General features: G+C 46.0%; 1 protein-coding gene across 1 annotated transcript in view; it reads left to right on the top strand.

Annotated features, from left to right (window-relative positions):
* Positions 1 to 14,955, top strand: part of CD40 (CD40 molecule) — a 91,833-nt gene that overhangs the window by 289 nt on the left and 76,589 nt on the right. The window lies entirely within an intron of this gene.

The following is a 14,955-nucleotide window of genomic DNA, read 5'->3' as shown; positions in this document are numbered from 1 at the left end:
AGAGTACACCTGCTGTGTATAGTGAGGAAACGTACATCCGTGTACTGTATATAGCTATATATCATGCAGTATATATACACTGCAGTCACAGGAAGGTTTACACCCTGTGCAGAGTAACAGTGATGCTGTCGCCCATATCAACCAATCACATTTCAACTTTCATTTTCACAGATGAGCGAACCTTGAGCATGTTCGAGTCCATCCGAACCCGATCGTTCGGCATTTGATTAGCGGTGGCTGCTGAAGTTGGATAAAGCCCTAAGGCTATTGGCTGTATCCATGTTTTCCAGACAACCTTAGAGCTTCATCCAAGTTCAGCAGCCCCCGCTAATCAAATGCCGAACGATCGGGTTCGGATGGACTCAAACCCGAACCCAGTTCGCTCATCTCTATTCATTTTCTTTTTTTAAAATGAAGCTGGAATTTGGTTGCTATTGTCAACTGCCCTCATTGCACAAGGTTTGATACATCTCCCCTATATCTTTATATATCTGCATTATAGCTATATACAACCAGCCAGACCACTGCTTTTAACCCCTTCAACCCCGGGACAATTTTCGCTTTTGCGTTTTCATTTTATCTTCCTCGTGTCTAAAAGGCCATAGCGCTTGCATTTTTTTCACCTACAGACCCACATGAGTTGTACTTTGCAATGGCAGACTTAATTTTTGCATAAAATATGCTGCGAAACCAGAAGAAAATATATGCGCAGTGAAATTGAAAATAAAACCATTTCGTAATCCATGTTTTGCAGACAACCTTAGAGCTTTATCCAAGTTCAGCAGCCACCACTAATCAAATGCCGAACGATCGGGTTCGGATGGACTCGAGGTTCGCTCATCTCTAATTACAATGATATGCAACTTGCATAACTTTCATTTTACTTGATGGCGTGAGCCCTCTCTGCAGCCCGCGGTCCCTGGTTGCTATGTGCAGCCAGGGACCGCGGGTATTAGCCGCCGCGGCTGGCTAATTAACTATTCAAATGCAGCTGTCAAAGCTGACAGCTGCATTTGAATAGCAGCTGTGCCCCCTGTCCCTGGTGTCTACTGGGGGAACTCCCCCCCCCCACGATGCGATCGCGGAGGGGAGATCACTTGTACTGAGCCGGCCGGGGCTCAGTGTCGCTCCGACGCTGTTCCCAGCTCGGCAATCTATTCAGATGGTCTGCTGCAGACCATTATAATAGAGCCATGATCTGATGGATCATTGCTCTATTATATACACAGGAAGTCCCAGGGGGTTCATATTACTGTAAGTGAAAATAAAAAAAAGTGGTTTTATTAATAAAAAATCCCCTCCCCTAATAAAAGTTTGAATCACCCCCCTTTTCCCATTTTACAAATAAAAATAAATAAATAAACATGTTTGCTATCACCGCGTGCGTAATCGCCCGAACTATTAATCACATTCCTGATCTCGCACGGTAAACGGCGCAAGCGCCAAAAAATCCCAAAGTGCAAAATTGCGCATTTTGGTCGCATCAAATTCAGAAAAATTGTAATAAAAAGCGAGCAAAAAGTCGCATATGCGCATTCAAAGTACCGATAGAAAGAATGCATCATGGCGCAAAAAATGACACCTCACACAGCCCCATAGACCAAAGGATAAAAGCGTTATAAGCCTGGGAATGGAGCGATTTTTAGGAACATATATTTGTTAACAATGGTTTGAATTCTTTACAGGCCATCAGATAATATAAAAGTTATACATGTTACATATCGTTGTAATCGTAACGACTTGAGGAGCATATACAACAAGTACGTTTTTCCATAGGACACACGGTGTAAAAATGAAGCCCCCCCCCAAAGAAAAATAATTGCGTTTTTTTTTTTTTCAATTTCACTGCGCATATAATTTTTTTCTAGTTTCGCAGCATCGTTTATGGAAAAATTCAGCCTGTCATTGCGAAGTACAATTAGTGACCAAAAAATAAGGGCTCATGTGGGTCTGTAGGTGTAAAAATGCAAGTGCTATGGCCTTTTATACACAAGGAGGAAAAAACGAAAACGCAAAAACGAAAGTTAGCCCGGTCCTTAAGGGGTTAAAGGGGAACGCCGTATAAGAAAAACTTGTTTTCTATTAAAAGTACATTAAAAGTTATAAAGATGTGTCTATACATTGTATTACTGTGTCTGTACGGTTCTGCCACACTGGTAGCTGATAGAAATCCAGGAAGTGGAAAAAAATTGCCTCTCTGTCAATCCACATTGTCTCCGCCTCTTTCTGCTGTCCCCCCTTAGAAGACAAATATTCCATGCCTCTGTCTCACATTGTGTGTGTCTGCTAGTCTCAGTCTGCTAGTCTCAGTCTGCTAGTCTCAGCAGGTGTTTCAACTTTCGCTGATTGTGCAAAAGTCTACGGAGAAATTAGGGCTGTGTTAACACATGTTGGACAATGCTGCGTTTACACGTAACGATTATCGTGCGAATTTGCGTGATAACAATCGAATTTGAACGATAATCATACGTGTAAACGCAGCGAATGATCAAACGACGAACAATAAATCGTTTGTTTTGATCTTTCAACATGTTATCAAATCGTTGTTTGTCGTTCGCAAAAAATTCGCCAATCGTTCCGTGTAAACAGTCGTCGTGCGATAGTCCGGCCGCCCGCAGCCCGACCCCCGCTCGCAGCCCGGCCCCCCGCGCTGTCTCGATCGCCACCCCCGCCGCCGCTCCGATCGCCCCCCGCCGAGATGAAAAGAAAAAAAATTAAAAATTAAATAAAAAATGTTCTTTGCTTTATTCCAATATCAGCATCACAGGTAGAGAATACAGCCTGCTGTGCGGGTGGGACCGCAATGAAATGAAATGAAAAACTGCAAATAATTCAGTAACACAATGAAACTGCAATGTGTGAACACAGCCTAGATGTTCTACAGCAGCTTTGGGCGGGGAATGTGCAGGGTGGAGGACTGTGATGGAACAGCTGAGGGAAAGCATTGCAGTCCCCTGAGGGACTTCTATATTTACTGCACTGATCTCCCATTGAGATTAATGGTGTGTATATAATAGAGCACTCATCCATTGGGTCAGTGCTAGAGATGAGCGAGTAGTGAAATATTCGACTTTCGAGAATTCGAATCGAATAGGCTCCGATATTCGACTATTCGAACGGGTATTCGATCCCATTATAGTCTATGGGAAAAAGTCCCCATGAAACCTCCCTAAAAGATGGAAACACCTCTGGAATGATACTGGGACATTAGGGGAAGCATGCCTGGGTGCACCCAACACCCCAAAATCGCAGTATAATGCCACTCTCTGCAGTTGCGAAGGAAAAATATTTGCGAACGCTTTAAGAACATTTATGGCAATGTTCACACATTTCATTCGTATTTCTTGCGCAGCGTTACATACATGATTCCAATGTTCGTCCGCAGAGCGTCATGTTATTCGTATCACACGTAATGCTGTACAAACGTTACTGGAACAGTATGTATGACGGGCCTTTTTCTGGGCTACTGGAACAATATGTATCATGTGCCTTTTACTGGGCTACTGAAACAGTATATATCAGGTGCCCTTAGTGGGCTACTCTGGAACAATATGTATAACGTGCCCTTAGTGGTGTTAAACAGGGACACTATAAGTCACTTGTACACACAGGGTACTGAGAAGTGCTTTTGATTCAGAGATTACTTTTTTGCTTGATTTTAGCCCTGAAGAAGACTTTTGGGTTCTGTAGTAATCCTGCCTAACCAAAACGCTATTAAAACCTCTCTCTCCCTGCTGCAAGATCTTTCCCTGACTAGGTTGAAAGCCAGGGGCGTAGCTAATGTCTCCTGGGCCCTGGTGCGAGAGGCCAACTTGGGCCCCCCCCCCCTCCTTTCACGACCAAGTGATGCTATTGTTGTGTGTGTGTGTGTATATATATATATATATATATATATATATATATATATATATACAGTGGTGCCTTGGATTATGAGCATAATTCGTTCCAGGACCGTGCTTGTAATCCAAATCCACTCTTAAACCAAAGCAAATTTTCCTATAAGAAATCATGTAAATGCAGACAATTGGTTCCACACCCCAAATATATTTATTATTCTGTACTGTACAGTAATGGAGAGGATGGGAAACACAAGGGCTGACAGAGACTGCAGGGAGCAGGAAGGAATGAGCAGTACAGATGTGGGCACAGTACAGCAGCGCTCTCTGTCCGGGGAGAGAAGTGTTACAGCTATGGAGAGATTACCCCCCCCCCACAGTCCTGTCCCCTGATGTAAGCCCCAGCCTGAAGGGGATCTGCTATGATTTGGAAGGTGTTTAGAGTACAGTGCTGTAGACCCCGCTATGCAGGCCATGCCCCTTCTCCACTCGCGCTCCCACCCAATACAGGAAGTTCTTAAACCAAAGCAATGCTCTTAAACCAAGTCACAATTTTGAAAAACTGTGAGCTCTTAAACCAAAACGCTCTTAAACGAAGTTACTCTTAAACCAAGGTACCACTGTATGTATATATATATATATATATATATATATATATATATATACACACACACACCAAGACAGATATTACCTATTACCGCCATACTGTTACCGACCAAATCCTGTATACTGAGACCAATATTACCAGTAATACCAGTATATAGGAAGGAAACATTACCGCCACACCACAACCACTACCATCACCACCATATTGTTACTGACCAAATCCAGTACACTAAATCACCTCATCCAGTCATATAGAGGTGGCCCCAGCTCTACACAGGCTCTATACACCATATACATTACAGTGCAGTTATATCAGGTGACTCACAGGAGACATCTCTGATCGGAGTTCTTTCCTTTTCATCTTCTTCTCCATCTGCCCTGTGCCGTTATGAGAACTTCTCCGAGCCACGAATCCACAGAATCTGCCAGACAGACATATTAGGCTCCACACTCTGACACCATCCTCATCTCTCTACACACTGCACATCTGTACTGTCCCCTTTACACCCTCATTTAGTGGGTAGCCCTGACTCTATGTGACCTCCTAATAATATATGCCCCCCTCTGTGTATTCCCTCTCCCCCTATGTTGCCCCCCCCCCAAATAGATGGCCCCCTCTACCCCCTCCCTTATAGATGGCCCCCTCTACCACCTCCCTTATAGATGGCCCCCTCTACCCCCTCCCTTATAGATGGCCCCCTCTCTCTTCACCCTCCCTTATGGATGGTCCCCTCTCCCCCCCCCCTCCCTTATAGATGGTCCCCTTCCCCCCCCCCTCCCTTATAGATGGTCCCCTTCCCCCCCCCTCCCTTATAGATGGTCCCCTTTCCCCCCTCCCTTAGAGATGGTCCCCTTTCCCCCCCTCCCTTATAGATGGTCCCCTTCCCCCCCTCCCTTATAGATGGTCCCCTTTCCCCCCTCCCTTATAGATGGTCCCCTTTCCCCCCCTCCCTTATAGATGGTCCCCTTTCCCCCCTCCCTTATAGATGGTCCCCTTTCCCCCCCTCCCTTATAGATGGTCCCCTTTCCCCCCCTTTATAGATGGTCCCCTTTCCCCCCCCCACCCTCATAGATGGCCCCTCTTTCCCCCCACCCTCATAGATGGCCCCTCTTTCCCCCCACCCTCATAGATGGCTCCTCTTTCCCCCCACCCTCATAGATGGCCCCTCTTTCCCCCCACCCTCATAGATGGCTCCTCTTTCCCCCCACCCTCATAGATGGCCCCTCTTTCCCCCCACCCTCATAGATGGCCCCCTCTCTCCTCACCCTCCCTTATGGATGGTCCCCTCTCCCCCCACCCTCCCTTATAGATGGTCCCCTTCCCCCCCCCTCCCTTATAGATGGTCCCCTTCCCCCCCCCCCCTTATAGATGGTCCCCTTCCCCCCCCCTCCCTTATAGATGGTCCCCTCCCCCCCCCCCTCCCTTATAGATGGTCCCCTTTCCCCCCCTCCCTTATAGATGGTCCCCTTTCCCCCCCTTTATAGATGGTCCCCTCCCCCCCCCCCCCCTCATAGATGCCCCCTCTTTTCCCCCACCCTCATAGATATGGCCCCTCTTTCCCCCCACCCTCATAGATGCCCCCCTCCTTCCCCCCCACCCTCATAGATGCCCCCCCTCTTTCCCCCCACCCTCATAGATGCCCCCCCTCTTTCCCCCCACCCTCATAGATGCCCCCCCTCTTTCCCCCCACCCTCATAGATGCCCCCCCTCTTTCCCCCCACCCTCATAGATGCCCCCCTCCTTTCCCCCCACCCTCATAGATGCCCCCCTCCTTTCCCCCCACCCTCATAGATGGCCCCCTCCTTTCCCCCCACCCTCATAGATGGCCCCCTCCTTTCCCCCCACCCTCATAGATGGCCCCCTCCTTTCCCCCCACCGGTACAGGCTGATAAAAAAACAAGACTTAACTCACCTGACAACGCGCTCCCACGTTGATCCTCACTCCTTCGGTCTGTCCCCGGCTGCCGGGGGTGTCGCGTCTTACCCCCGGCAGCGCGCGCATCCCAGAACTCCCTGCGCGCCGGAAACCGGAAGTCAGGGCCCAAGGCGCGCAGGGAGCTCTGGGATGCGCGCGCTGCCGGGGGTAAGACGCGACACCCCCGGCAGCCGCGCAGCAGCCGGGGGAAGACGGAGCCGGACTCTTGTGACCGCAAGCAAAACAATGCTTGCGGTCACAAGAGTGATTGATCGGGGGGCCCCGCGGGCCCCCCTTGTGGCGGGCCCGGTCGCGGCGGCGACCCCCGCGACCACGGTGGCTACGCCACTGTTGAAAGCGCATCTGCGGTTGAGAGGCGGGAGCCAAGTATTTAAGATTCAAGGTCATGTGGTACAGCTATCTAATGAGGGTAGATGCCATTTTCGTGCTACGTGCGTACTCCCAGGGTCCCTCACGGCCTCCCTGCATGGTCATTGGATTAAAAAAAGCGCCAACTGCGATGGGAGGGCTTTCGAATGTTTCCAGCGCATTTGACTCCCTACTCGATTGAATTAGAATCTTTCTAATACCACAATATTCGATCGAATACCTACTCGATCAAATCGTATTCGCTCATCTCTAGTCAGTGCTCTATTACTTTGGTCTGCTGCAGACCAGATACACAGATTGACATTAGCATCATTGCGACACTAAGTCTCGGGCCCAGCCAGTACAACAGATCTGGCCACTAGACACCAGGGATGGGGGCTATAATGGACATTTAAATGTCAAACATGACAGCTGCATTTAACTGTCCTAATTAGCAGATGCGACAATCGACCGCACCTGTTAATAGCCGCGGTCCAGGGCTGCAGCAAGCAGACAGGATCGCGGCAGTTCAGAGCGGGGTCACGGCAAGGCCCCCCTCTGAACCTCCCCACCCGCCGCAGAATGTACCGGTACGTCCTTCTGTGGAAAGGGGTTAAGGGGTACTTCGGTTGGGAGGCCTTTTTTTTTTTTTTTTACTATGGCCAGAGAGGGGGTCAATGAAAGCAACAATGTCCACTTACCTCCCCGCTTTCAGCACTGGGGCCCGTATCACGCTGCTCTGGTCCCCAGCTGCTTCCTGGTTTGAGACGGGTCTTGAGACGTGACGACCTCGTTGCATTCATCCACCCCCTCTCCGGCCATAGTGAAAAAAGGCCTCCCACCCAGAGTACCCCTTTAACAGCAGAGTGTTACTTGACAAGATTTTGAATGTGTTTTAACGAAAAGAAGAAAAATTACCCCAATTTTTTTCTTTTTATCCCCAGATATCTGTTTTCCATCCACAGAGCAATATGAAGGCTTATATTTTGTAGGATAAGTTTTTAACCCCTTTATGGACACACCAGTTTTTTTTACCTCTTCAGTCTCTCAAAACCATAATTCTCCATTTCTTCTATCCGTGGAGTCACATGTGCCTTTTTTTTTTTAAGCGGGACCAATTGTACTTTTATCCTTTTTCTTATCATAAAATATTTGTGCAGTGAAAATGTAATGATAAAATTTTTTGGGGTAGTTTATGTCACCGACATAACCCTTCCGTAAAAATCTAGTGAATGGAAAAAAGACTCATTTTCAATATGGGAAGCTTCTCCTTAGCAGCCTTGTAGAAGTGAATAAAGAAGCCTATACACATTCGATAACTGTGTACCGAACGGTTGTTATCTCTCCCATCCCCCCCATACACATGAACATTCAGTTAGTTCCCTATGGGGAGTGGTAAAGGTCCCCATACACTTCAGACTCTCATCGGTCTAACCTGCCACTCCCCCAAACAACCACGATGATGATGTCTGTGGTGATAGAGGTCACAGCCGACCCCTTTGTTCAGAGAGAGATAAACCACACTGTTTCTGGCTTTCTGGCTACGGCTTACCCCTCCCCATAGAGATCACAGGACTGCTAGGCTGTGCCGAATGTTCCTGTGTGTGGGGAAGACAGGCAATTGTTCATAAAGTTGTATGAGGGCCTTAAAGTCTACCTATCACCGAAAAAATGCTGCTGATCTTCCTATGATGCAAGCGGGGTATGGAACTCCCTGAAGCAACGTTGATTGCGTTGCAATACAATTACGGTGGAGCCTACACCATTTCCAGTTCCCAAAAGTGATAGGTACTCTGTTCTGTCAGCGGCTTATCTCTCTAAAACCGAAGGGGTCAGGTAGTGAAATTTCATCCACACACAGTTTATACTTGTAGCTGTATCATTCGTGCGACCATTTAAATACATTGTTATAAGCTGCACATTGCCTTTTTAGACAGGGACATGTGTTGGCGATAATGAGAATTTATATTGCTGAATTTTTTTTGTTTATCGCTGATCACTGTCTCTTTTATGCTGCGTTTACACGGAACGATTATCGTTCGAATCTTCGCGATAACGATTGCATTTGAGCGATAATTGGCATGTGTAAACACAGCGAACGATCAAGCGACAAGCGAGAAATCGTTCATTTTGATCTTTGAACATGTTCTTAAATTGTCGTTGGTCGTTCGCTAAAAATTTGTAAACAGTCTTTCAAAGATTTACCCTATGTGTGAGATGGGCTTAAGCGATCTTAAAAACAATTGCAATAACGATTTTTCTAATGAATTTTCTACCGATTTTTCGAACAATTTATTCGTTTAAACGCTGATCGTTATAAAAACGAATTTGTTGCTTTAAAATCGGTCTATTTGGGCAAATTATCGCTTCGGGGAAACAGACCATGACATGGGAAAATTTTGGGGTAAATGAACAATCTTAGCAATGCTCATTACCAATATACCTTTCTTTTGCGCCATAACTATACAGTGCAGGGTAGGAAGGAGTTAAAGATTCATCACTGTGACCCATTAACAAAAAAAATAATATTTGGCAAAAAGTTTTTGATATTTATTAAAAGTTAGGACATCACATTATAGATTTATTACTTGTACAGTAAGACATACTTGCACCAAGTCATGGCCTTCCTATATGTATCCTGAGGGATAGAGCATGTTGTGGTTTGGAATAAATCACAGTATGTTACAGAGAGCACAGCATGCCATAAAAGCCTGATGATATCCCTGGACTAAGCAGCTATGAGTAATAAATCCAAGGAGGGAATTCATAGAAAAATTGAAGATTGTCAGCAGAAAGACCACCTGGTCCGTCTAGTCTGCCCTTTTAGTATTTCCCTTCTTATCATCTTAGGATAGATATATGTATATACCAGGCAGGTTTACATTCAGTTATTGTAGATTTACCTACCACATCTGCTGGAAGTTTGTTCCAAGTGTCTACTCAGAGGACATCAGTGGGCAATCAACACATAAAGTCCGGAGCTGGCTCCTCCAGAGACGAGGTTCCTTGCTGCAATTCTCCGATTTGGGTAATAGTAGGACCCCGAGCAAGTGTTCTCTCCTCCATTACATTCATGTGCTATAGTATAGATATAGAAAAGGGTCTATCCCATGTATGCAACAGTATGTAATTAGAGGGGATATCGCTGCATAAAGGTGGCCATACACTTTCAATTAGGCTCCGTTCACTCAACGGAATCGAATCCTGCCTTCTATCAGTTTGACTGAAAGGGCCTGCGCATCTCCGCACCTCTCCACCCCTCTCCACTGACATGTCAATTCTTTGTGCAGAGAGCAGAGGTGCGCAAGCCCTCCCATTCAAACTGATAGAAGGCAGGATTCGGCGTCGGGTCCGCGTGGGGGGTTCCGTACGGAATCTCAGCGCCAATTGCGTAGTGTGAACAGGGCCTTACTGTCAGTTATATCTCCAGCCGCCTGTCCTTCCCATACACAGGAATGTTCAGCACACTCTATGGGGCAGAGTAAGCTGTAGTGAGAGTGCTGTATCACCACCAACATCATTTGTTGGTGGTTGTTCAGGATGGCCCCATACACCCTACACTGACTGGGTTTGGCGATCAAAGTCTAAGGTGTGTATATTGTGACACCACATATTTATAGTTGCCTGCATATTTTACTACTTTTGCACCATAAATAGGTGTTGCATGAAATAGGTGTTGTTTCACCACATTCTAAGAGCGGTAAAGTTTTAATTTTTTCACCAGGTAGCTTTTTTTTTCTCTGTACGGGGAAAGTAACAGACCTTTCCCTGCTTCCCGGACAGCCCCTTGTATTCTGCACAACTTTTACAGAATCACAATTATTTAATTATTTAAAATGTTTTGCTCTTTTTATATTTTTTGGTTGATTAACAAAAATATTAAATAGACTTGTATTGATTCTTACTATGTCTCTGCATTTAGGCTGGCTTCACACTGCCTTAAAATCCTGGAAAAACGCCAATAAGAACACCAGCGGCCAGATGTTAGCTGGAGGTCAATGGAAATTTATGATCTCCCTTAGGGGCCTATTCCACGGAGCGATATTCGGCCGAATCGGAATAGAGACAACGATAAGCCGATGATCGTGTCATCGGCTGATCGTTTATTTCGGCGCAAACCTAAAATCATTGGGCACTGCGCGGCGGACGACCGACGATTTAAAAACATCTTACTTTACTGATCCAGACTGTAGATCTTCTCCTGCACTCTTTCTCCCGGTCTCGCGTGCAGCAGCAGCTTAATCACTGGCCAGGACCACCGCGGCCAGGGATTGGCTGAGCGGTCTGTCAGTTCAGACAGGCCGCTCCGAAGCTGCTGCTGCGCGCGGGACCCGGGGAGAAGGAGCGCAGGAGAAGACCTGCAGCCTGGATAGGTAAAGTATGATGTTTAAACAAGGGCTTCAAGGACATCGGTAATGATGCCCCTGCAGCCCTCGCTAAAAAATTATCGGGCCATGGAATAGGCCCAGTAAATGAGCGCCAATCTAGCAGATCGGCGCTCGTTTACATTGTTGATCGGGCCCTCATTGGACCGTGGAATAGGATCCTTACACACATACACACACACACAGTGATTTTATCTCTTTTCTGGCATTTTTAAGGGTTCTGTGGAAGTTTTTCCAAAATGCAGCATGCTGAGAGTGTGGGATTTATTTCTACCATAGACTTCAATGGGATTGTTCTATTTGTCTCAAAAACACCATTGCTGTGTGCGTAAGGTGTTTTTTTGGGGGGCATTTTTGTCACCTTTTGCAACCAGGTCATGTGATGGCAGAGGGAAAAAAAAACACGCCTAAACCACAAAAGGGAACATTCACACGTAAAGTCAAAAACGCAAGAAAAAATGCAAATGCATGGAGAAAACACATTGGCAGTTTATGTTTTTTGGAGGCTTGAAAAACACCACACAAAAAGGATGTGTGAGGGCATCCTTACTACTTGAAGTGCTCTTCTCAATACAAGTCAATGTTTTTTATATACCAATTGTTAATGTTCTTTTTGCTAGTGTTTCAAATTTCCATTTATGCAACTGGAAAAATAGATTTCACAGACATTTAAGCAAACAAACCTTGAAAAGCAAATATTTAATAAATATTTTCTTTGTAACCATACATTGTAGTCTAGAAGGCTAAGGTGTTGGAATTAGTGAGCAGCGATTACCAACCTGCGATTACCAACTGCTAATGTAGGGGGTAAGGGGAAATGACATGTTAAAGCAGCAGTGGGATAGGGAGCAGTACATTAAAATCAATGGGGGCAGTTTGGGTGGAAGAGGATTTGGCTCCTGCATATGTGTTTCTGATCACACATGTGGGATTGTTGCAGATTTTCCAAACAAATCCTGTACTGTACGGCTTCATTTAGACATCCGTAGTGCTGTGCAATTCATGGACCACTACATAGAAGATAGTGATCCGTGGCACAATAGCAGTTCTGTACGGCCCTGTACACACGTCCGGATGGTTGAACAGGGTCATTGAAATTTATTGGTCCTAAATTATAGACGTGTGAATAGGATCTAACTCTACAACATAGTACAATATTGAGTATGTGAATAGGGTTTTACAAAATTACGCAGTGCAGAAAGTAACACAGATATGTGGGCATACAGCAGTTTTCCGTTACAAAGCAAAAGGTGACAATTGCAGCCAAACATCTGTAAAATCTGCATGTAATGCTGCGTTTACACGTAACGATAATTGGCCCGATCATACGATTAATGATGTCGGAGTAACTTTTTTTTTTTCATAACGAGCAGCGTTTAGACGGTACGATATATCGTACGGAAAATTCGTTGTGCGATCGTTTTGCGAACGCTTAAGCCTATCTCACACATTGGTTAAATCGGCGAACGACTGTTCACACGGAACGACTTGCGAATTTTTTGCGAACAACGAACAACGATTTGATAACATGTTGAAAGATCAAAATGTGCGATGTATCGTTCGTCGTATGATCGTTCGCTGCGTTTACACGTACGATTATCGTTCGAATTCGAAATTTGTACGATAATCGTTACGTGTAAACGCACCATAAGACTTAAAAATTAAAACCAGTATACAGAAGATATCGTATAATCCATGTGTTCACTAAATATAGCAAATATTTCCAAGATATTGTGAAAAGATTCCCTTAACTAGAACACACACATTATGCAATGTATAATTTTGTCAGTTTCCTAAAGTACGATAGTCTGAAGCGCCATCTAGTGGTAAAAATGTATATTGTAGTTAGCTGCTTATTTTCTGGTAAGTTTCTTTTTATGATACCATTACATTTCCTCTGTGGTGTCTGGCAACAGACCAAGCCCAAATTTGTCCTTGCAGTTCTGGATAGGAACCTAGCACCTTAGAGTTTCTTTTTTATTGTTAGGGTGGGTTCATACTAAGGAATTCTCGCGGATAAACTCAGCGAAATTCAGTCGGCTGTCCTCGCGCACGGCCGCACGCCTTTCCGCCGACTTCATAGACACCATTCTATGGGCCGGCGTATTCCGCTGTCTGTCGAAAGAAGTGACTGCGCAGAAAGCCGACAGAATTCTGTGGAGTTTATCCGTGAGAATTCCTCAGTATGAACCCACCCTTATACATGATGTTTTATAGTTAAAAGCTGCCAGCTACGGGCCTGTTTTAGTAGCAATTTTTTTGTCATAGTTTTATTTTAACCCTTTAAGCCTCCATGTCTTTCATCAAAATAACGCCCGTTGTTTACACAACTACGGCCGTTATACGGACGTGTTTTTCACGTAGTATGAACCCGGCCTTACTGTTAATAACCAGCATTAACACTCAGTCCAGTGCTATATATTAAACCTTCTAGATGACACTGTCAGTGCTGAGAGAGGCATCTAGACAGTTAAAAGCTATATCTGGGTAATGTCTAGGGTGTGACTGGCTCCACCCAAGACCTTCTTGGCTGACGTGATAGATCTGCTATTACAGCCTACCATAGACAGGCTGTACTAGTAGATCACTAATCTGACAGTTATCAGATTTTTGGCCAAATCATATACCAGAAAAAATATAATATGTTTACACACAGTAAAATAATATCAAAATACGGCAGTAATTTTGAGCGGGAGAATATGATTGCATTTTTAATGTAATATTGTACTCCACTAAATTCATTGGAAAATTAGCTAGCAGTGCACACACAGAGGCGGGGCTTCTCGTCGTTAAGTCTCCTCTTCCATCTTTCGTCCAGCGCTGTAATCTAGGCCAGGGCGAAGTGGGAAGAGGGGCTTTAACGGCCGAGAAGCCCCACCTCTGTGACACTGTCCAACAATCAATAAACATGTTTTTGGACATAAAAGAAGACTTGGACAACATTGAGAAAGGTAGTTTTGCAGTGTGCAGCAGAAGCGCTAATTGATGGTGCAGAAAACAGCACCAATTTAAACGGGGGTGACAGTATCACTTTAAGGCTATAGTCACACATAGTATTTTGTTTGGTTTTGGCTACTTACAGCAGTGATTTTCAACCAGTGTGCCGCGACACATGGTCGGATGTGCCGTGGGGAAAGTTCCCCAAACTATGGTGCCCCTGTGTTTTGTTCCCCGGCAATGCGCAGCGATCAGTGTCGGATTATAATGTGGGCGGTTGCGTGGTGCGCTGCGGCGGGCCGTAATGCACGCATCCAATCAACGTGTGCGCTACGGCCCGCTGCAGCGCACCACACTCCCGGTCTCCGCTGATTGGAGGAGCACGTCCGGGCCCTACGGGTGGCCAGTAGGTGAGGCGGACAGCAGTGGCGACCATCTCGGAGGAGGTGAGGAGGAAGGGGGGGAGAGAAACCTGGGGATGGGGTAGATAAACAGAGGAGAGAAGCAGGGGGGAGAGAAGTTTGGTGGAGAGAAGCACAGGAGAGAAGCATGGGGGAGAGAAGCACAGGAGAGAAGCAGGGGGGAGAAGTATAGTGGAGAGAAGCACAGGAGAGAAGCATGGGGGAGAGAAGCACAGGAGAAAAGCAGGGGGGAGAAGTATGGTGGAGAGAAGCAGGGGGGAGAGAAGCACAGGAGAGAAGCATGGGGGAGAGAAGCACAGGAGAGAAGCAGGGGGGAGAAGTATGGTGGAGAGAAGCACAGGAGAGAAACATGGGGGAGAGAAGCACAGGAGAGAAGCATGGGGGAGAGAAGCACAGGAGAGAAGCAGGGGGGAGAAGTATGGTGGAGAGAAGCACAGGAGAGAAGCATGGGGGAGAGAAGCACAGGAGAAAAGCAGGGGGGAGA

Source organism: Dendropsophus ebraccatus, chromosome 14 (genome assembly GCF_027789765.1).
Source record: "Dendropsophus ebraccatus isolate aDenEbr1 chromosome 14, aDenEbr1.pat, whole genome shotgun sequence".
Taxonomy (NCBI): Eukaryota; Metazoa; Chordata; class Amphibia; order Anura; family Hylidae; genus Dendropsophus; species Dendropsophus ebraccatus.
This window is presented reverse-complemented; position numbering and strand designations above follow the sequence as displayed.